Genomic DNA, 23,133 nt, shown 5'->3' with positions numbered 1-23,133 from the left:
GATGTATGCAAGCTCAAACTCAACTATGGGCTGCTATTCAAGGGCCAATTATGCGTGCCATAGAAAAACCACTGGTTTCTCAAAAACAAGAAATACAGCCACCAGTTGTAAAACAATATGTTGAGGATTCTAATACTCAAGAAACAAGCGCTAATCTATCATCAGCTTTTGATGATCTAGATAAAGCAACAATTGATGAGGATAACTCATCAAGTCAACCCTCCGCCTCTGGGGTAAAAGAGGAAGAGATCAATCTTAGGCCCCACACTGACAAGGGCAAATCTAAGATTGATACTAACCCAGCTGTAATTTCTTCATTTCAGGTTTATCAACAAAGATGGGAGAAATTAAGTACAAGAAGTGAAATCAACCCGATCACTTGCAGGGTTGATGTTGCAGGAATATATCCAAGGGTTAGGATAAAAAACAATGTCAATCCTAAGGATGTAAAGCTATGGTATGAATTTGGGGCTCTAGCCTCAGTTTATACAACTTCACCAGGCTTCAAAGAACTATCACAACTACCAAAATGGATTCAGGAAGCAGTCTAAGAAATATGGGCAAATAATGATCATTTATCCAGAGGAGATGTGCTCGAGTTATACTTCTTTAGTGCTGCTCCAGAACCAACAGGAAAAGGATCACACGAGCCCTTTCATTTCATCAAGCTAAGGAGACCTGACATGAATAATCAAAGATTTATCAAGGATCCTATATCTGAAGAAATACCATTGGTTTCCACCTTTGGAGAAAATGAAATTTCAACCAGAAGGGCATGGGGTATTTGGGTTTGTCTCACCGAGATGGATAAGGTCAAGTTTTCGTTCAAATTTTATCAAAATTCTGTGAACGGATCATTCCTGTTAAACACAATGACAGGAAAAACTACGGCTTTTGCGGAAGAACTCTTCGAAAAAAAGAGGAACTTTTTGTGGAACAACAAGCTGCCGGGGAGTAAAGAAACTCGCCGAAAATTTTGTAACATGGCTCATATCGGAAGATGGTCAGAGAATATCTGCCCAGAATGTCCAAACCAGAAGGAGCCAGAATTCGGAAAAACCTTCAAACCCCGAACGGATCGAAAAGATTTTTTCGAGACAAGAAAATTGAAAGAGTTGATGCCCCGCTAGCCAACTTGTGGCTAAGGGCTTTGAGAGTCTCTTTTTGTAAACAATCTTTGTTTAATATAATATACGTTCTTTAAATGGCGTTCACTTTATCTTATTATTATATAATGATATACTGTTGCTATTTTGATAAAGACCTTGAATATACTAAAGTAAGATGATATAGTGAATATAGAGAGATCACTGTCATGAAACACATCTTATGTTCACTGTATATTCTAAACAGTTCCTAGTCAATTGAGCCGTCCACAAATAAGGATAAGGATCGCTCGAGATTGAGACTAGCATTTGCGATGCCGAGTACCACGTTTCATTGGTATGGAACATAGAGATGTTCGAAGCATGCAAATGGATATTCATATGATGAATGATCGAACTACCCTATTCGAACTTTCCAAGTGGTTATCACTTATCGAGTGGATATAGTCCGCGGTTTTGGTTGTACACTATTAGTCCTTATTACTTGAAACATCATTGAGACTCTATATGCTAGTACTGTGCTTTGACTCATTTACCGACTCTATTAAGGTCATCAGGTGTCGGGATTGGGTACAGTTATGACACATATAGGAGTCGATGCTTTGTTGTCAAGGATTCACCGCACACTTGCGAGTGTGGATATTGTAGTGACCCTTACCCGGATCACCTACTAACAGAGCTTAGGCATGCAATTAACTTAATAAAAAAGATATCAGAATAAACTGCGGAAACCATAAACATTATACAATCCCAAGTAAAGGAATCTGTAATTTATCCAATTAATATACAACCAAATCGAATAGTTGTATCAACCTCAAAAACAACAGAAATAAAACCTAGACAAAGCTCCAGCTGGTCAACCACTGACTAGCCCCTCTTGGATCCACCCGCCTCGTCCAATCGCAAACCTGCCCCATGGAATAGGATGTCCAGAAACACAGAGTACGAGACGTGAGCATAAAACGCTCAGTATGAGAGTATGAGTATACATGCATGCAAAGTGAACTCCCTATAAACTCGAGGTCAAGGATCAGATAACAGAGATAGACCGGGCCCTGGTATGTAGCACGCTGTGCCGTTGCTTCAGGAGGTGGCTCCCATACCATAATACAGGTGGATATGTCGTACCCAAATCGATGGAAGTCCAACCACTAACAGGATAGGGAAAAACCCTACTAACAGAAATCTCGAAGGAGATAGCTCAGTATGCAAATGAATGCAGCATAAATCAATGACATATAAACTATGCAGTCACATAATACATGCATACTCAGTCAGGATATCTCGAACAGTACTTCCGTACCTCAAATCAGTGCAAGCTCTACCAACTCTAGGTCCACGCCTATAGTCTGCTCTACACTGCCAAATGATACTACTATCATTAAAGTGCTCTAAAAGCCTTAACTAAGCCATTGCATACCCTAAATATTTATTGGAAGCAAAAGCTATACCTTCGTCCGTCGTTAGCCCTTTGCTATCGAGTGCCTCAAAACTAGGCAACATCTCCGCTACGATGCCTAGATCGCTATGCCACTTCCGGATTCCCCACGGGACGCCTAGAATTCCTTAGATCTGAGTTAGAAGGCTAAGGAATCGAGAGAGAAGAGAGGAATGGTGCACTTCAAAAATGAGCTCGGCACCCCCTATTTATAGACGGCGATCGGTAAAAGAGTGGGTGCCCGGTGAGCCAACTTGTGGCTAAGGGCTTTTATGACTCTATGTATAAACAATCTTTTGTTTAATATAATTTACACTTTTATTAATGGCAATGACTTTATCTTTCTTCATATTGTTATATTGTGATATACTATTGTTGTTTTGATAAAGACCTTGAATATACTATAGTGTATGTAAGATGTGGTAGTACATGGGGATGACTATCATGAAACACATCTTATAGTCACTGTATATTCTAAACAGTTCCTAGTCGATTGAGCTGTCCGAAAATAAGGATAAGGATCGCTCGAGTTTGAGACTAGCTTTTGCGATGCAAAGTACCACGTTTCATTGGTAGGGAACATAGAGATGTTCGAAGCATGCAAATGGATATTCATATGATGAATGATCGAACTACCCTATTCGGACTTTCCAAGTGGTTATCACTTATCGAGTGGATAAAGTCCGCGGTTTTGGTTGTACACCATTAGTCCTTACTACTTGAAACATCATTTAGACTCTATATGCTAGTACTGTACTTTGACTCGTTTACCGACTCTATTGGGGTCATCAGGTGTCGGGATTGGGTACAGTTACGACACATATAGGAGTCGATGCTTTGTTGTCAAGGATTCACCACATACTTGCTAGTGTGGATATCCTATGCAATCTGAGGAGATATTAGTGTGACGAATCTCTGGCCAGAGTACATGATGTGTTTTAAGAAATGGTTTCTTAGTAGCACATGCGATGTCACTAGTTGATCTTCAAGATGAATTGCATAGTTATCGAATCTCGAACGACTCTCGATTTACCAATGGTTGTTGATTCGATCGGGATATATGGATGAAGGGACCGTACTATATGCTAACCAAAATCTATTGGTTCTTGCAGGCACTATCAGTGATACCTAGGGAATCATGGGGCGATGTTGCTAGGCGCTCTTACCATTATTCGATGGGCAAGTCGGAAATTGTTGTTCTGAGTCACAAGGAGTTGTGAGCCCACGGCTAGCTGTATCCCTGAACCATTGAGGGTCACACAAGTAATGGATTTTTAATCCCCGTTGAGATAGTTAAATTTAAAGAGTTAAATTTAATGAACAAAGAAGTGGGACTTCTTATTTAAGAGTAGAGGGAGTAAGATTTCTTAAAATGACATAGGGATGGGAATTTTTGGAAATCACTGAATTCAGATTCAGAAAATTTATCTTGACTTTAAAAGATGCAGAAATGGTTTCTGTACACATTGGTGAAATTGGTTTATCAATCTGAGTCACGATGAATTTTATATTAATTTCTGAACATGCGGGCTTTGCTTGTCAGGCTTGAACTTATGACTAATGGGCCCTAAGCTGTTAGCAGCCCACATTATAAATAAGTTATTGCAGTACAGAAATTAGACAAGAGAGGTCACAAAATATTTTTCGAAAACCCTAGTTTTTCCCTACTGTGGCCGCCGCCCCTCTCCCTCTCTGCTCGAAAAATTCCAGCCTGTGAATTTTGAATTTGCAGTCTGGTTTAACGGATCAAATTCGTTAATTCTCTTCGTAGAAACTTCTGATAGATTTTCTAGTGCAATCTATCAGAGGGATTAAACTTCTGTTCGTGGACCTAATTGAAGAATTGTTCGTCCATCAGTTCCTGGGATATACAACAAGAGCAGAGTAATCTGTTGGTGTCAATAATCTTGTTTCGAGATTTCAAGGTAAAAATTTATAATTGTTATTTAATTTTTACACGCACAATTTAATCGTAAAGTTTTGATACCCATTATGGAATCGTTCCATATAAAATTTTTAAACTTCCGCTGCACCGGGTATCAATTCTGATTGATCTGATCACTGTTTTCCAACAATTGGAGCTTCCGAACCGCGATCGGAACGTCCGAACACGATCGGAACGTCCGATCCTGCCATCGGATCTTCCGATCTTGCATTATCCGCCACGTGTCAAAATATCACTGGTTGACTTCGGATAGGGAGATCGGAGCTTTCGATCCCGATCGGAGTTTCCGATCCTGCCACACGTCATGCATGACGTAATATCGATCGGAGCTTCCGATCCTGCATCGGAGCTTCCGATCTCACCTTTAGAGCTTCCGATCCGTCCGATACCAAATTGGTTTAATTAACATAATTAATCTCTTAATTACCAATTTCGGGTACGGGGTACTACATTCTCCCCCACTTAAGATATTTTGTCCTCGAAAATAGATCTTAAGTACCGAATGCAATACAAGGTACAGAAACATTCCTTATTCAAATCAAACGTTACAACCGAATACAACTCAAAACTGAAATCAAAACAACTCAGGATGGTCTTCACGCATCCTTTCTTCAAGCTCCCAAGTAGCTTCCTCAGTGTCTCGACGCTGCCACTGAACTAAAACCAAAGGAATGACTTTGTTCCGTAAAACCTTATCCTTATAATCCAGGATACGAATAGGTTTCTCAACATAGGTCAAATCCTTGTTCACCTGAACCTCAGACCGCTGCAGAATATGAGATTCATCCGCCACATACCGTCGCAACAGAGATACGTGAAACACGTCGTGAATACTGGATAGATGCGGTGGCAAAGTTAGTCGATAAGCCAAATCGCCAATGCTCTCCAAGATCTCAAACAGACCGATAAACCTGGGAAACAACTTACCCTTAAGGCCAAATCTGAGAATCTTGTGGAAAGGTGACACTCTCAAAAACACTTTCTCCCCGACATCGAACTGCAAAGGCCTACGCTTGATATTAGCATAGCTGGCCTGACGATCCTGTGCAGTCTTAATCTGTTTCTTGATCTGATCAACAATGTTTATCGCCAGCTGGATAAACTCCGGTTCCTCAGCCTGTCTCTCCCCCACTTCTTCCCAGAAGAGTGGAGTACGACAACGTCGCCCGTACAACGCCTCAAAAGGTGCCATCCCAATACTAGTATGATAGATGTTGTTGTACGCGAACTCGATCAATGGCAAATGATCCTGCCAGGCTGAACCAAAATCCATGACGCACGCTCTAAGCATATCCTCCAAAGTATGGATAGTGCGCTCCGACTGACCATAAGTCTCCGGATGATAGGCAGTACTCAAACTGAGAGTAGTACCCATCGCACGCTGAACACTCCCCCAGAATCTAGAAGTGAACCTGGGGTCCCGATCGCTGAAAATGCTCACAGGCACTCCATGAAGTCGAACGATCTCCTGAATGTACAACCGTGCCATACGATCCACATTGTACTCCCGGATATAGGCAATGAAATGCGCTGACTTGGTGAGTCGGTCCACCACAACCCAGATAGCATCACAGTTCCTCGGGGATAACGGCAAATGGGTCACAAAGTCCATTGTGATAAACTCTCATTTTCATTCAGGAATAGGCAGACTGTGAAGCAATCCTCCAGGTCTTCGGTGTTCTGCCTTGACCTGATGACACACCAAACATCTCAAAACAAACTGATAAACACTGCGTTTCATTCCTTTCCACCAGAAACGAGTACGTAGATCCTTGTACATCTTGTTGCTCCCAGGATGAATACTCAACTTAGTGCGATGTGCCTGAGACAAAATCTCCTCTCACAACTCTTCATCCTGCGGAATCACAAGCCTACCAGACAAACACAGAAAGCCATCTGACTGATAATGAAATCCAGACGAGCTACCCTCGTTAGCTAGACGAGCTAAACGCTGGGTCTTTGAATCAGACATCTGAGCATCTCGGATCCGCGAATACAAGGCTGGCTCGGATAATATCGCAAACATCTGGATACTCTGCATACCTTTCTTATGCTTGAAGGTATAACCTGAAGTACAACAGTCACTGATCGCACTAGACATCGAACAAGTCTGAAGTGCAGATAGTCGCACCTTGCGACTCAAAGCATCAGCAGTGAGATTAGCAGCTCTCGGATGGTACTTAATCTCGCAATCATAGTCCTTAAGCAAGTCCATCCAACGTCTCTGCCTCATGTTCAACTCCGCCTGAGTGAACAAATATTTGAGACTCTTATGGTCGGTGAAGATCTCAAATTTCTCGCCATATAGATAATGACGCCAGATCTTCAAAGCGAACACAATGGCTGCTAACTCCAAATCGTGGACTGGATAGTTGTCCTCGTGAAGCTTCAACTGTCTAGAAGCGTATGCGATCACGTGCCCATTCTGAGTCAGAACACAACCTAACCCCTGAAGAGAAGCATCAGTGTATACCACATACCCTCCAGATCCTGACGGTAATGCCAACACCGGCGCAGAAGTCAACCGCCGTCGAAGCTCACAGAAATTCTCCTCACACTCGGAGGGCCACTCGAAATCCACACCCTTGCGGGTAAGCTGCATCAACGATCGAGCTAACTGAGAGAAGTTTAGAATGAAGCGACGATAATACCCTGCTAGACCCAGAAAACTACGGATCTCAGCAACTGTCGTTGGACGCGACCAATTAAGCACCGCTTCAATCTTGCTTGGATCAACAGAAATCCCCTCCCTGGATATGATATGGCCAATAAAGACCAATCTATCCATCCAGAACTCACACTTGCTCAGCTTGGCGTACAACTGCTCATCTCGAAGAGTCTGCAGTACCAACCGCAAGTGAGAAACATGCTCTTTCGTATTACGCGAATACACCAAGATGTCGTCAATGAAGACCACGACAAACTTGTCCAAATACTCCCTGAAGACACGGTTCATCAAATCCATGAATATAGCCGGCGCATTAGTCAAACCAAATGGCATCACTAGGAACTCGTAATGCCCATAGCGAGTACGGAATGCAGTCTTGGCTACGTCCTGATCACGAACTCTCAACTGATGATACCCAGATCTCAAGTCAATCTTGGATTAAACTGACGTGCCCTGCAGCTGATCAAACAAGTCATCAATACGAGGCAACGGATACTTGTTCTTCACAGTGACTCGATTCAGCTGCCGATAGTTAATGCACAACCGCATCGACCCATCCTTCTTCTTTACAAAAAGAACAGGAGCTCCCCAAGGAGATACACTAGGACGAATATACCCCTTGTCCAAAAGATCATGTAGCTGATTCTTTAATTCACGCATCTCTGACGGAGCCAGACGATACGGTGCTCGAGAAATAGGTGAAGTACCCGGCATCAACTCTATGCCAAACTCGACTTCCCTAGCAGGAGGAAAACCCGGAATTTCATCAGGAAATACATCTGAAAATTCATCCACAACAGGAATGCTCTCTATCCCAATACTCTCAGCGGACAAATCAACTGCATAGATAAGGTAGCCTTCCCCACCAGACTCTAGAGCTCAACAGGCTCTCAAAGCTGATACCAAAGGCATCGGAGGTCGCGCTCCCTCACCATAGAAAAATCAGCTCTCACTCCCCTCCGGATGAAAGCGTACTAATCTCTGATAGCAGTCCACTGAAGCTCGATAGGTAGTCAACATATCTATTCCCAGAATGCAATCAAAGTCGTCCATCGCCAGGACCATGAGATTCGCTAACAGAATGTTCCCTTGGAACACTAAAGGGCAACCCATCACTAGACGCTTAGCCAAAGCAGATTGGCCCGTCGGAGTAGAAACAGACATCACTACGTCTAGTGCAATGCATGGTAACTTATGAATCTTAACAAAAAGTGCAGAAATGAAGGAATGAGATGCACCAGTGTCAATAAGTATAAGAGCAGGTATACCATAAATAAGAAATGTACCTGCGATGACTTTCTCATTCTCCTCCACTGCCTGATCATGTATCAGGGCAAACACCTGGCCAGAAGCTCGTGGCCTCAAATGAGAACTCCCAGCAGGTTGTCCCTGCGACCTCTGCTGAACGGTGGCCTGAGAACCAGATCCTGAACCAGAACCAGAACCAGAACCAGAACCAGAACCAGAACCAGAACCACCTCCCCCAGATAGTGGACAATCCCTCCAGATATGACCAGTCTCTCCACAACGGAAACAAGCTCCAGAAGCTCTACGGCACTTGTCGGATGGATGGTTCTTCCCACAGTGATCACACTTGTCCTTCTTACCAAAACGGACAACACCAGCAGAGCCAGAGGAAGAAGAAGTAGATCCAAACTTCTTGAAATATTGGGCACGGGGACCCAAAGAACTAGCAGGTCTCGACTGAGAGAAAGACCTGTTCCGCCGAATGCTGTCCTCCGCCTGGTGACAACGGCTCACCAAACCCTCATAGGACATGTCGTCGCCAACCGCCACACAATCATGGATCTCAGGGTTAAGGCCCTGAAGGAACAGATTATACTTCATCCCAGAGCTGTCAGCAATCTTGGGGCAATAGGATAGCAGATCAAAGAACTTCTGCTGATACTCATCAATAGACATGGCTCCCTGTCGCAGACTCAGAAGCTCTCCTGCCTTCGACTGACGGAGTGCAGGAGGAAAATACAGCTTCTGAAACTCTGTGCGGAACTCGGCCCAGGTGGCCACTCCTCTCGCCGCAATAAAGGGTGCAGAAGTAAACCTCCACCACCTACGCGCACGTCCATCCAGAAGATAACCCAGGGTCTCCATCTTTTGCTCCTCGGTGCATTGGAAAGTCTGAAAAGTCGTCTCCATGCGGTCTAACCAGTTCTCCGCATCCTCCGGAGAATCACCTCCAACTAAGGGCTTAGGAACCATAGCTAAGAATCGACGCACAGTGAAACGCTCGTCGTCATGATGACGATGACGCCGTTCTCGACGATGCTCTCGATCGGTATCACCCCAACGCCCACCAATACTGCCATGAGAACTCTGGTCATCACGATCTGCCATCTACAAAAATACCTCATGATGAGACTAAATCCCAAGAATACTTTTGCATGCTCTGATACCATAAATGTAGTGACCCTTACCCGGATCACCTACTAACAGAGCTTAGGCATGCAATTAACTTAATAAAACAGATATCAGAATAAACTGCGGAAACCATAAACATTATACAATCCCAAGTAAAGGAATCTGTAATTTATCCAATTAATATACAACCAAATCGAATAGCTGTATCAACCTCAAAACAACAGAAATAAAACCTAGACGAAGATCCAGCTGGTCAACCACTGACTAGCTCCTCTTGGATCCACCCGCCTTGTCCAATTGCAAACCTGCCCCATGGAATAGGGTGTCCAGAAATACAGAGTACGAGACGTGAGCATAAAACGCTCAGTACGAGAGTATGAGTATACATGCATGCAAAGTGAACTCCCTATAAACTCGAGGTCAAGGATCAGATAACAGAGACAGACCGGGCCCTGGTATGTAGCACGTTGTGTCGTCGCTTCAGGAGGTGGCTCCCATAGCATAATACAAGTGGATATGCCGGACCCAAATCGATGGAAGTCCAACCACTAATAGGATAGGGAAAAACCCTACTAACAGACATCTCGAAGGAGATAGCTCAGTATGCAAATGAATGCAGCATAAATCAATGACATATAAACTATGCAGTCACATAATACATGCATACTCAGTCAGGATATCTCGAACAGTACTTCCGTACCTCAAATCAGTGCAAGCTCTACCAACTCTAGGTCCACGCCTATAGTCTGCTCTACACTGCCAAATGATACTACTATCATTAAAGTGCTCTAAAAGCTTTAACTAAGCTATTTCATACTCCTAAATATTTATTGGAAGCAAAAGCTATACCTTCGTCCGTCGTTAGCCCTTTGTTATCGAGTGCCTCAAAACTAGGCCACAGCTCCGCTACGATGCCTGGATCGCTATGCCACTTCCGGATTTCCCACGGGACGCCTAGAATTCCTTAGATCTGAGTTAGAAAGCTAAGGAATCGAGAGAGAAGAGAGGAATGGTGCACTTCAAAAATGAGCTCGGAACCCCCTATTTATAGACGGCGATCAGAGCTTCCGAATCGCGATCGGAACGTCCGAACACGATCGGAACGTCCGATCCTGCCATCGGAGCTTCCGATCTTGCATTATCCGCCACATGTCAAAATATCACTGGTTGACTTCGGATAGGGCGATCGGAGCTTCCGATCCCGATCGGAGTTTCTGATCCTGCCACACGTCATGCATGACGTAATATCGATCGGAGCTTCCGATCCTGCATCGGAGCTTCCGATCTCACCTTCGGAGCTTCCGATCCGTCCGATACCAAATTGGTTTAATTAACATAATTAATCTCTTAATTACCAATTTTGGGTACGGGGTACTACAGAAATCCTATGCAATCTGAGGAGATATTAGTGTGACGAATCTCTGGCCAGAGTACATGATGTGTTTTAGGTTACTTGGTTTCCTAGTAGCACATGCGATGTCACTATTTGATCTTCAAGATGCATTGTATAGTTATCGAATCTCGAACGACTCTTGATGTACCAATGGTTGTTGATTCGATCGGGATATATGGATGAAGGGACCGTACTGTACGCTAACCAAAATCTATTGGTTCTTGCAGGCACAATCAGTGATACCTAGGGAATCATGGGGCGATGTTGCTAGGCGCTCTTACCATGATTCGTTGGGTAAGTCGGAAATTGTTGTTCCGAGTCACAAGGAGTTGTGAGCCCACGGCTAGCTGTATCCCTGAACCATTGAGGGTTACACAAGTAATTGATTTTTAATCCCCGTTGAGATAATTAAATTTAAAGAGTTAAATTTAGTGAATAAAGAAGTGGGACTTCTTATTTAAGAGAAGAGGGAGTAAGATTTCCTAAAATGACATAGTGATGGACATTTTTGGAAACCACTGAATTCGGATTCAGAAAATTTGTCTTGACTTTAAAAGATGCAGAAATGGTTTATGTGCATATTGGTGAAATTGGTTTATCAATCTGACTCACGATGAATTTTATATTAATTTCTGAACATGCGGGCTTTGCTTGTCAGGCTTGAACTTATGACTAATGGGCCCTAAGCTGTTAGCAGCCCACATTATAAATAAGTTATTGCAGTGCAAAAATTACACAACACAGGTCAAAATTTCGAAACCCTAGAGAGCATTCTCTCAAGGAATTCGGCCGACCCCTCCCCCTCTCTCACAGTGTTCGAAAATTCAGTCTGTAAATTTTTGAATTTGCAGACTGATTTAACAGATCATATCTGTTCTATTTCATCGTAGAAACTTCTGATAGACTTTCTAGTGCAGTCTTTCAGAGGGATTAAATTTCTGTTCGTGGACCTGATTGAAGAAACGTTCGTTCATCAGTTTCTGGGATATACAACAAGAGCAGTTTAATCTGTTGGTGTCCATAATCTCGCTTCGAGATTTTAAGGTAAAATTTACATTGTTTAAATTTTATGTTATCAATTTTAATCGTAGGAATTTGATACCCATATGGAATCGTTCCATATAAAAAATTTTAAAACTTCCGCTGCACCGGATATCACTTTCTTTATCGATCCGGAGAACGACTGTGTTCCAACAGTGGTATCAGAGCCATGTTGTTCTCGGATATTAAGATTAAAATATTGTTCAATTGTACAAGCCTCGATTTTTCGGAAAAATAAAACGAAAAAAAAAAATTTAATTTTCCGGGGGGGACTGCCCGCTGCCCAGCGCGCAGAGTGTCTGCGCGCAGGGTGCCTGCGCGCAGCTGGGCCGCGCCCAGCGGCCCAGCGACGGGGCTGGGCCCCCGGCCCGAATGTCGGGGACTGCCCAGGATCGTCCCGGGCAGCCCAGAAAAATGAAAATTTTATTTTTTTGAAATTTTGAATTTCGGCCCGTTAATTATTATCGGGCCCAGTTTTTGGCCCGATTAAAAATTGTTTCAGTTGGTCCACGAGGAAATGGGTCAAAATTGTTTGAGCCCAAAATTTTTAAGAAAATTAATTTTTGGATAAATTTTGAATTTCGGAAATTTATAAATTTAATCCAATAGATTAAATCTTTAAATTAATAATTTTGGTACAATTGATAATAAAATATGATTTTATGTATAAAATTGGATTTTATATGTAAAATATGATTTTATGGATAAACTAGATAAAATATGATTTTATATATAAAATAAGATTTTATGTACGAAATATGATTTTATCTACTTATATTTATTGTCATTGCATTATATCCAATAAAATAATTTTTGAATTAAATATTATTGGATAAGGATGATCGATTGTCATGACTAATATTATAGGTGTATGTTAGGTTGTTTACATTTGGTTTAATTATTGTTGTTGGATTTATTAATGGGCCTGGTTTATGGCCCAATATGAATTGTCATATGTAATAAAAGTGGGTCTGGTTTATGGCCCGTTCCCACCCCTTAAATATGTATCCCCTGCTTGTCATCGAAATTTATTGTAAATTTTAGACTTAGTGGGAGATGAAGATTTGAAGACAAAGGTGGGCCCAGCAGACAATAAAGACCGAAGAAATGTAAATTGGAAGCTCAATGTAATAGGATTGCATTGCATACTTGCATATTACCTAGGATTGGACTTAGACTCGTGATTGGCAACCACCGGTCGATTAGTAATGAAATCGATCATCCTAAAATAATATATGATATTATTATTGTATGCATGTTTAGACTAAATTGTATGAATCCCGCAAGCATACAAATTTTAAATGATGAGACAAATTTTCGAAATTAAAATCCCTCATTTTAAATATGATTTAAAATTGATATCAAGATAAACAAAAGGGCATTTAAATATTGTTTAAATGTTCCTACCTTCCATCAACGATCAATGTATGAGATGCTACCCGCGGATACGGTCCGGCTCATATTATTGGGGGGGCCCGTTCGTCGAAAAACTGTACATTGGATCGACACATGTTGTAAGTTGGGTGGAACTCCCATGGGATTGGCTCATATTATTGGGGATCCACATGGAGACCGTCCATCACAACTTAATATTGATGGGTCATCTTGACGTGTCACAATAAATGGCGTCATATTATTGGGCCCTTATTGGACATGAGGTAAAAACATAGGGGTTGCTTTGAAAGCAATTGGGCTCTACCTTTTGAAAATTATGGTTGGCTGATATTATTCGGGACTATAGTTTGTCAATTGGACTCCATGTTCCCACTAAAGAAAATGTTTTTCGTTTTCACTAGAGGGTAGTGAAATCGTTAAAATAGTGGGAGTGAGATTCATAAAATAAATTTCGCCTTATTTTATGTCTTAGTAAATTAATTAAACAATCACTGATTATTGTCTGTTTCTTTTCAGTATTTCATTAAGATGAATTCGCCCAATCCACTATTCTCTATTCTCGAACAAAACAAACTGACTGGCGCAAACTATACGGAATGGTTCCGTAAGTTGAAGATTGTCTTGACCTCGGATAAGATGTTCTACGTGTTAGAAAAATCTCCTCCGAAGGAAGCACCAGCTGATATAAGTCCGGAAGAGTTGGCCAAACTTGATAAATGGTGGGACCGTGATATCAAGGTCAAATGCTATATGCAAGCTTCGATGTCTGATGAACTTCAGAGGCGATTTGAGGATACCGTGAATGCTGCTGACATTCACGCACAACTCAAGGAACTTTTTGGGGCTCAATCGAGAGCTGAAAGGTTCGCTACTGTAAAAGAGTTAATGACGTATCGCATGCGTGAAGGGACTTCGGTCCGTGATCATGGGGTACGCGTGATTTGGCTCATTCAGAAGTTGGTAACGCTTGAATTGATATTGGAGCATGAACTCAATGTGGACTTATTACTTCTCTCTCTTCCTTCATCGTTTGACGGTTTTGTGGTGAATTTCAATATGAACAAGATAGAGGCCTCCCTTGAAGAGATGTTCAATATGCTTGTAACTTATGAAGCCACTTTAAAGAAGGATAAACCGGTTCTCTTGGTGGTCTCCTCTTCTTCTGCTAAGAAGGGGCCAAGTACAAAGGGTAAGAAACGTTCTGCCCCATCCAAGAAAACCGGACCCGAGAAAAAGATCAAGACAAAGGCTTCAAACATGGAAAAATCCAAGGATGTTTGCCATCACTTCAAGAAACCCGGTCATTGGAAACGTAACTGCAAGGAATATCTCGAGCAGTTGCGAACTGCGAAGGGTATGTTTTATATTGAAATAAATGTTTCACTTAATACTATTTCTTGGGTATTGGATACCGGATGTGGATCTCACATTTGCAATGATTTGCAGGTGATGACAAGAAGTCGCAAGCTTAGGATGGGTGAGACCCAGCTGAGGCTCGAAAATGGTTCTCGAGTTGAAGCCAAAGCTATGGGAGACATTTGTTTAATTTTGCAGAATGATTTTAAGTTATTTTTTAGAGATGTTTATATGTGCCAGATTTGGTTAAAAACATTATTTCTATTTCTATGCTTGATAGAGATGGTTTTTCTTGCAATTTTGTGAATGGAATTTGCAATATTTACAAGAATGAATGTTTAATTGGATGTGGACAACTTGAAAACGATCTATATAACTTAAAATTAAAAGACGTTCCAATTAATTATGTTGATAAACCGGTAACAACAAATAAAAGGAAAATTGATAGTCAAAACCCAGCAAACCTTTGGCATGCTAGGCTAGGTCATATTTCTTCAAGGAGGATGAACAAGCTAGTGGGAGAGGGCATGTTTGATATGTCTGATATTAACTCTCTACCTACTTGTGAGTCCTGCCTCAAAGGAAAAATGACTAAATCTCCTTTCAAAGGGAAGCCAGAGCGTAGTCAAAATCTATTGGATTTGATCCATACAGATGTTTGCGGACCATTTAGTATTGGTACAAAATTTGGTCACACCTACTTCATTACCTTTACTGATGATTATTCTAGGTATGGGTACTTATATTTGATGAAATATAAGTCTGAATCATTTGAAAAGTTCAAAGAATTCAAGGCTGAAGTAGAAAACAAACTAGGTAAGAGTATTAAAGCACTTCGATCAGATCGAGGTGGAGAATACTTAAGTACCGAGTTCTTGGACTATCTAAAAGAGAATGGGATTCTCTCTCAGTGGACTCCTCCTATGACACCTCAGCTGAATGGTGTTTCGGAGCGTCGCAATCGAACCTTGTTGGATATGGTTCGATCTATGATGAGCTTCACTGAGCTCCCACCTTCGTTTTGGGGCTATGCTCTTGAAACAGCGGTATTGTTGTTGAACAACGTCCACACTAAAGCAGTGGACAAAACACCATACGAGTTATGGAATGGCAAAGCTCCTAAGTATTCGTACTTGAGGATTTGGGGATGTCCTGCTTACGTAAAGCAGACAGTGGAAGATAAGTTGGATAGTCGATCCACCTTATGTTATTTTTTAGGGTATCCGAAGAATTCAATCGGATATTATTTCTATCATCCCACTGAAACAAAAGTGTTTGTTTCAAGGAATGCCACCTTCTTGAAGAAGGAGTTCTTATTGGATAAGAAAGGCAAGATGATGGAACTCGAAGAAATTCGAGAAGAACCCGAGATACAAAATAACGATCCTATACCTCAAGAATCAACACAAGACACGCCTATTATTAGAAGATCCGAGAGGACTTCTAGGCCTCCTATTAGATATGGTCTTCTTCTTGAAGGGGATCAAAGTGAACCCGACATTGTATGTGATCCAAGAAACTTCAAGGAAGCAATTTCTGATGCGGATTTGAATTTATGGCTTGAAGCTATGCAGTCGGAAATAGATTTGATGCATACAAACCAAGTTTGGTCTTTAGTAGATCCTCCGGATGGAATTGTTCCAATAGGGTGTAAATGGATCTACAAGAGAAAACTTGGGCCTGATGGTAAGGTACTGACCTACAAGGCACGATTGGTTGCAAAAGGTTACACTCAAAGACAAGGTGTTGACTATGATGAAACTTTTTCACCAGTCGTAATGTTCAAGTCCATAAGAATCCTTATTGCCATTGCTGCATGGTATGACTATGAGATATGGCAAATGGATGTGAAGACTGCATTCCTTAATGGAAACATTAAGAAAGAGATCTATATGATGCAGCCCGAGGGATTCACATCCATGGGAAGCGAGCATAAGGTATGTAAGCTTCAGAGATCGATCTATGGTCTCAAACAGGCATCAAGAAGTTGGAACCAGAAATTTGATGAAATAATAAAGGATTTTGGTTTCATCAAGAACCCGGAGGAACCATGCGTGTACAAGAAAGTAGTTAAGGATGCGGTAACATTCTTAGTACTTTATGTTGATGACATCCTACTCATTGAGAATGATGTAGGGATGTTGCAGTCAACAAAGATATGGTTGTCAGGTAGATTCTCGATGAAGGATTTGGGTGAGGCGTCCTATATTCTAGGGATACAGATCTATAGAGATAGATCTAAGAGAATGATAGGACTTATTCAAGCTACCTACATCGACACTATATTGAAAAGGTTTTCAATGGATGAGTCCAAGAGAGGACATCTACCTATGTGTCATGGAGTCTCTCTATCTAAGTCTATGTGTCCCAAGACTGACGAAGAGATAGAGAAAATGACACACATACCATATGCGTCAGCCATAGGGAGTATCATGTATGGGATGATATCTACCAGACCGGATGTGGCATTTGCTCTGAGTGTCACGAGCAAATATCAAGCCAATCCCGGTCAAATGCATTGGAAAGCCGTGAAGGATATTCTTAAGTACTTGAGAAGAACTAAGAATGTATTCATGGTTTAAGAGAACTGAAATTGGAAGGCTATACCGACTCTAGCTTCCAAAGTGACGTGGATGACTCGAAGTCAACCTTTGGATATGTGTTCATGCTCAATAGCGGTGCTGTCTCTTGGAAGAGTTCCAAGCAGGACACCACAGCGGATTCCACCACTGAGGCAGAATACATTGCGGCATCAGCTGCTGCTAAAGAGGCCGTTTGGATGAGAAATTTCGTCCAAGAGTTGGGCGTTATTCCTGAAGCTGTTGGTCCAGTCCCGGTGTATTGTGACAACACGGGTGCCGTTGCTCAGGCAAAGGAACCAAGGTCTCATCAAAGATCCAAACACGTACTAAGGAAATACCACATCATCCGGGAGATCGTGGAAAGAGGAGACATCACTGTCGAGAGAGTGGCCTCTGCAGACAATATCGCTGATCCACTTACTAAGCCCTTACCAGGACCATTATTTGACAAACATCGCGAAGCAATGGGACTACGTAGTATGACTAGTTTTCTTTAGGGCAAGTGGGAGATTGAAAGAGTTGATGCTCCGCTAGCCAACTTGTGGCTAAGGGAATTGAGAGTCTCTTTTTGTAAACAATTTTTGTTTAATATAATATACGTTCTTTAAATGGCGTTCACTTTATCTTATTATTATATAATGATATACTGTTGCTATTTTGATAAAGACCTTGAATATACTAAAGTAAGATGAGATAGTGAATATAGAGAGATCACTGTCATGAAACACATCTTATGTTCACTGTATATTCTAAACAGTTCCTAGTCAATTGAGCCGTCCACAAATAAGGATAAGGATCGCTCGAGATTGAGACTAGCATTTGCGATGCCGAGTACCACGTTTCATTGGTATGGAACATAGAGATGTTCGAAGCATGCAAATGGATATTCCTATGATGAATGATCGAACTACCCTATTCGGACTTTTCAAGTGGTTATCACTTATCGAGTGGATATAGTCCGCGGTTTTGGTTGTACACCATTAGTCCTTATTACTTGAAACATCATTGAGACTCTATATGCTAGTACTGTGCTTTGACTCGTTTATCGACTCTATTAGGGTCATCAGGTGTCGGGATTGGGTACAGTTATGACATATATAGGAGTCGATGCTTTGTTGTCAAGGATTCACCGCACACTTGCGAGTGTGGATATCCTATGCAATCTGAGGAGATATTAGTATGACAAATCTCTGGCCAGAGTACATGATGTGTTTTAGGTTACTTGGTTTCCTAGTAGCACATGTGATGTCACTATTTGATCTTCAAGATGCATTGCATAGTTATCGAATCTCGAACGACTCTCGATTTACCAATGGTTGTTGATTCGATCGAGATATATGGATGAAGGGACCGTACTATACGCTAACCAAAATCTATTGGTTCTTGCAGGCACTATCAGTGATACCTAGGGAATCATGGGGCGATGTTGCTAGGCGCTCTTACCATTATTCGATGGGCAAGTCGGAAATTGTTGTTCCGAGTCACAAGGAGTTGTGAGCCCATGGCTAGCTGTATCCCTGAACCATTGAGGGTCACACAAGTAATGGATTTTTAATCCCCGTTGAGATAGTTAAATTTAAAGAGTTAAATTTAATGAACAAAGAAGTGGGACTTCTTATTTAAGAGTAGAGGGAGTAAGATTTCTTAAAATGACATAGGGATGGGAATTTTTGGAAATCACTGAATTCGGATTCAGAAAATTTATCTTGACTTTAAAAGATGCAGAAATGGTTTCTGTACACATTGATGAAATTGGTTTATCAATCTGAGTCACGATGAATTTTATATTAATTTCTGAACATGCGGGCTTTGCTTGTCAGGCTTGAACTTATGACTAATGGGCCCTAAGCTGTTAGCAGCCCACATTATAAATAAGTTATTGCAGTGCAAAAATTACACAACACAGGTCAAAATTTCGAAACCCTAGAGAGCATTCTCTCAAGGAATTCGGCCGACCCCTCCCCCTCTCTCACAGTGTTCGAAAATTCAGTCTGTGAATTTTGAATTTGCAGACTGATTTAACAGATCATATCTATTCTATTTCATCTTAGAAACTTTTGATAGACTTTCTAGTGCAGTCTGTCAGAGGGATTAAATTTTTGTTCGTGGACCTGATTGAAGAAACGTTCGTTCATCAGTTCCTGGGATATACAACAAGAGCAGTTTAATCTGTTGGTGTCCATAATCTCGCTTCGAGATTTTAAGGTAAAATTTACATTGTTTAAATTTTATGTTATCAATTTTAATCGTAGGAATTTGATACCCATATGGAATCGTTCCATATAAAAAATTTTAAAACTTCCGCTGCACCGGGTATCACTTTCTTTATCGATCCGGAGAACGACCGTGTTCCAAAACAAAGGTGGACAGGGACCACCAAAACCGCGTTTTCCAAGGAGCCCACTGCAAAAGCAAAAGATGCCCCGACAACAATAAAGAAGGCATGTGAGGAGAATAAATCCAAAAGAAAAAGTCAAGCATGTGACTCCTTCACTAGTAAAAGATGCCATCGGGCATGTGACTCCCACTAGCAAAAGATGTCATCAATAATGGCATAAAGAATTCAAGACAGCTGTAAGATTTCCTGAAGTTTCTCGGTCAAACGAGTGGAATTTCGGCTATAAATACAGGATTTTAAGGAAGCTGAAGACATCGATCATTTCCTTCAGTTTTCTTACAAATAAAACATTGTAATATTTTTCTTTCTATTGTATTAAGTTTTACTTTTATGTATTTCAAGAACAAGGCTACTATGAGTAGCTAAACAAGTTATCTCCTCCTCTTCAAAGGAGGTTGATTTATGTAATAATATGTTGTCTGAATAAATTTCCGAAGCTTTTCTCTATCATGTTATTTTATTTAAAAAATTAAGCTTTTACTATATGCCCTAAGGTAGGAAATGAAATAGGGCTCTGCTAGCTGCTGCTGAAGGAGTCTGTGTCAGGAACCATCGGTTGTGATCGCATGGTTTGGTGGTGAGGAACAACCTGTAAAATCCGGTGGACATAACCCGGCAAAAGTATGGTCAAAGAGGTATTCTGCTTTAATTTACTGACGGAAGCATGATGGGATTAAGCCTTTAAATTTTAAATAGGGAAATAAAGGGTAGAATGAGCATTATTTAGTTTTAAGGACAAATTCAAGAAACTATTTAATGAATCAGAGATATATTTGGAACATGAAAAGTGAAAGGGATATAATACGGAAAATGGAAATGATACATGGATATATTTAGGAATTGTCCCTTTTTTTTGTTATTGAATTGAAGGCGCGATTTTTCTTATAATCGTGTTTATTTTTCATGGCTATTAAGATTCGTATCACATAGTCTCTCGGATAATCTTTTACTTATTATTTTAAATTAATATATTAATTAATATAAATAATTAATAAATTTTTAAATTGTATTATTTTAAGTACAGGAAATATTAGAAATAATTTTTTTTAAGTGTTAATGATTTAGGTAGGGGTGATCACGGTGCGGTTTTTTGTTTCTTTTTAAAAAAATTCAAACCAAATTGCCATATGTGTTTGGTTAATTTTTTAAAAAAAAATAATCTCGATTTTACATGTAGAATTACTTTTACTATTTTGAGTAGGGGTGGCAAATTTTACAAAAATCCCGACCCGCCCCGATTTCCGACCCTTTCCTGTCCCGAATTTTTCCCGACCCGAGTGGTCGGGATTTTTCCCGACCCGATCAATTTTGGGATCGGGATCGGGATAGGCAACTCTTTCCGACGGGATTCCCGACCCGACCCGAATATAAAAATAATATTTTTTAATAATATTTTTTAATTAAAAAAATAATTTTTTTAATTTTATGTTTTAATATTAATGTTTTATAATTATATAAAATATAATTTTTTTTAATATTTATCTTTTTTAATATTAACATTGAGTTATAAATTTTTATTTTGTTTTTTTATTATTATGAATAATTATATGTTTTTTTATTAATCAAGTAGTTGTTTTAGTTTATTTGTAATGCACTAAAAAAATGTTTTAGTTTTTTAATGATTATATATAAAGAAATTTTAATTTATTTGTAATGTATTAAGAAATTGTTTGATTTTTTTCATATATTTTTTTTAAAAAATATTTTCATAGAATTTATTTTTTAAAAAAATATTATTCGGGATTACCATATCCCGGGATCCCGAACATTCGGGTCCCGACACTTTTCAGGTGCGGGATCGGGAGAAAAAAATATCTCAATTCCTATCGGGACGGGAATCGGGTAAGAGGGTTACGGGACGGGTCCCGACCCGATTCCACCCCTAGTTTTGAGTGGATTTAGAGCAGTTTCGGTCGGTTTTGCGGTTATTTTTGTGAATGATCAAGGTCAGTATGGACGGTATTGAGATGGTGCGCATATTAACTAAGGTTAGTATAGGTGATACATCTATATGTTTGTTGTATAACGACCGTGATCACGGGAACCTCATGTACTCATAAGATATGATTACCACAATTACATGTATTTCATCACACGAAATGAAGAATTTTTATGCTCGCGATTTTATATGCATAATGTTTATGTTTAAGTCTTGCACGTGCAAAGCATGATAATTTTTATTATGTATTAGCTATGTAATGAAGATTTCTCGTTGAGTTATTAGACTCATTATACTTGTATGATGTGGATGTAAAAAAAAAGTTAATATATTAAAGGTTGCTTATGGGGCCGAGTAGTCGAGGAGGCAAGAAAAATTTGTCTAGCATGCACGGACATCTGAGAACCTTATGTCAAGAATGTGCATGAAAGCTTGGGAATTTTATTAATGTTATGCTTGTTTATTGAACTCATGTTTTAGCATGTCATTTTAAAATCAAATAATGTTTTAAATACGTAATTTTGTTATCGCATATTTTATAGTTGCAAGTTTTGCGCATATGAGGAAGTTTTGGCATGCCCATATGAGTTAGCATCATTTTTGTTCAATGCTAGTTTAAACGAGTTTGAATTATGAGATTTTGAGTTACTTTGGTCAAACTTAATTTTTACGCAGTATATTTTGCTCTTCAAGCACGATGCATGTTTGTAATATACACACACACATACATATTCCATATTTATTTTCATCTTAATTCTTAAAAATGTTTAAAAATGCGGGACATTACAATTATAATCTTAGGCCAAATATTGTTGCAAGATATTTAGACATGGCGATTTGGTACAATTTTTGACCCAAAAAATTTTAAAAAATAATGACATCATGTATGCGTTGCGATTTATGATTATTATTTTAATCGTGATTTTTTTAAAAATTAGCAAAAAACTATACGATGCTATTCGGTTTAGGCGTTTCGGACAGTTACTAAAAAATCAAGGACATATATTAATATTAATATTAAATATTAGCAATTAATCAAGTAAAAATAAATAAATGAAGAAATTAATTACCTATTAAGCTAAGTTATAAAATGACAGGGAAAACCTAAAAAATTAAAATGTCAAAAAATCCTATAAAAATATTAATATTAAATATTAGAAATTAATCTGCTTACAATAAATAGATGAAAAAAATTAATTACGTATCAATTTCAGCTGTAAAATGACATGAAAAATCTAAAAAAAAAATTGAAAATGTCAACAAAGCCCATAAACAAATAAAAACATTCTTATTATAAATGCGGACACATGTAGAAATTCACAACTCAAAGTTAGACTTATGTTGTATAGATAAATGTTGCCACATTTTCTTTCTAATAAGATTTTGACTAGTTGATTCTTGTTTTTTTTTTTGGTTAAAACAATATAAATGTTGTGCATGTTCTCTTTATCGGGAGAGATTTGTATCAGTGCACAACAAATATGATCAAGTGA

The sequence above is a fragment of the Henckelia pumila genome, chromosome 4 (genome assembly GCF_033568475.1).
Source record: "Henckelia pumila isolate YLH828 chromosome 4, ASM3356847v2, whole genome shotgun sequence".
NCBI lineage: Eukaryota > Viridiplantae > Streptophyta > Magnoliopsida > Lamiales > Gesneriaceae > Henckelia > Henckelia pumila.
Note: the sequence above shows the minus strand (reverse complement) of the source record.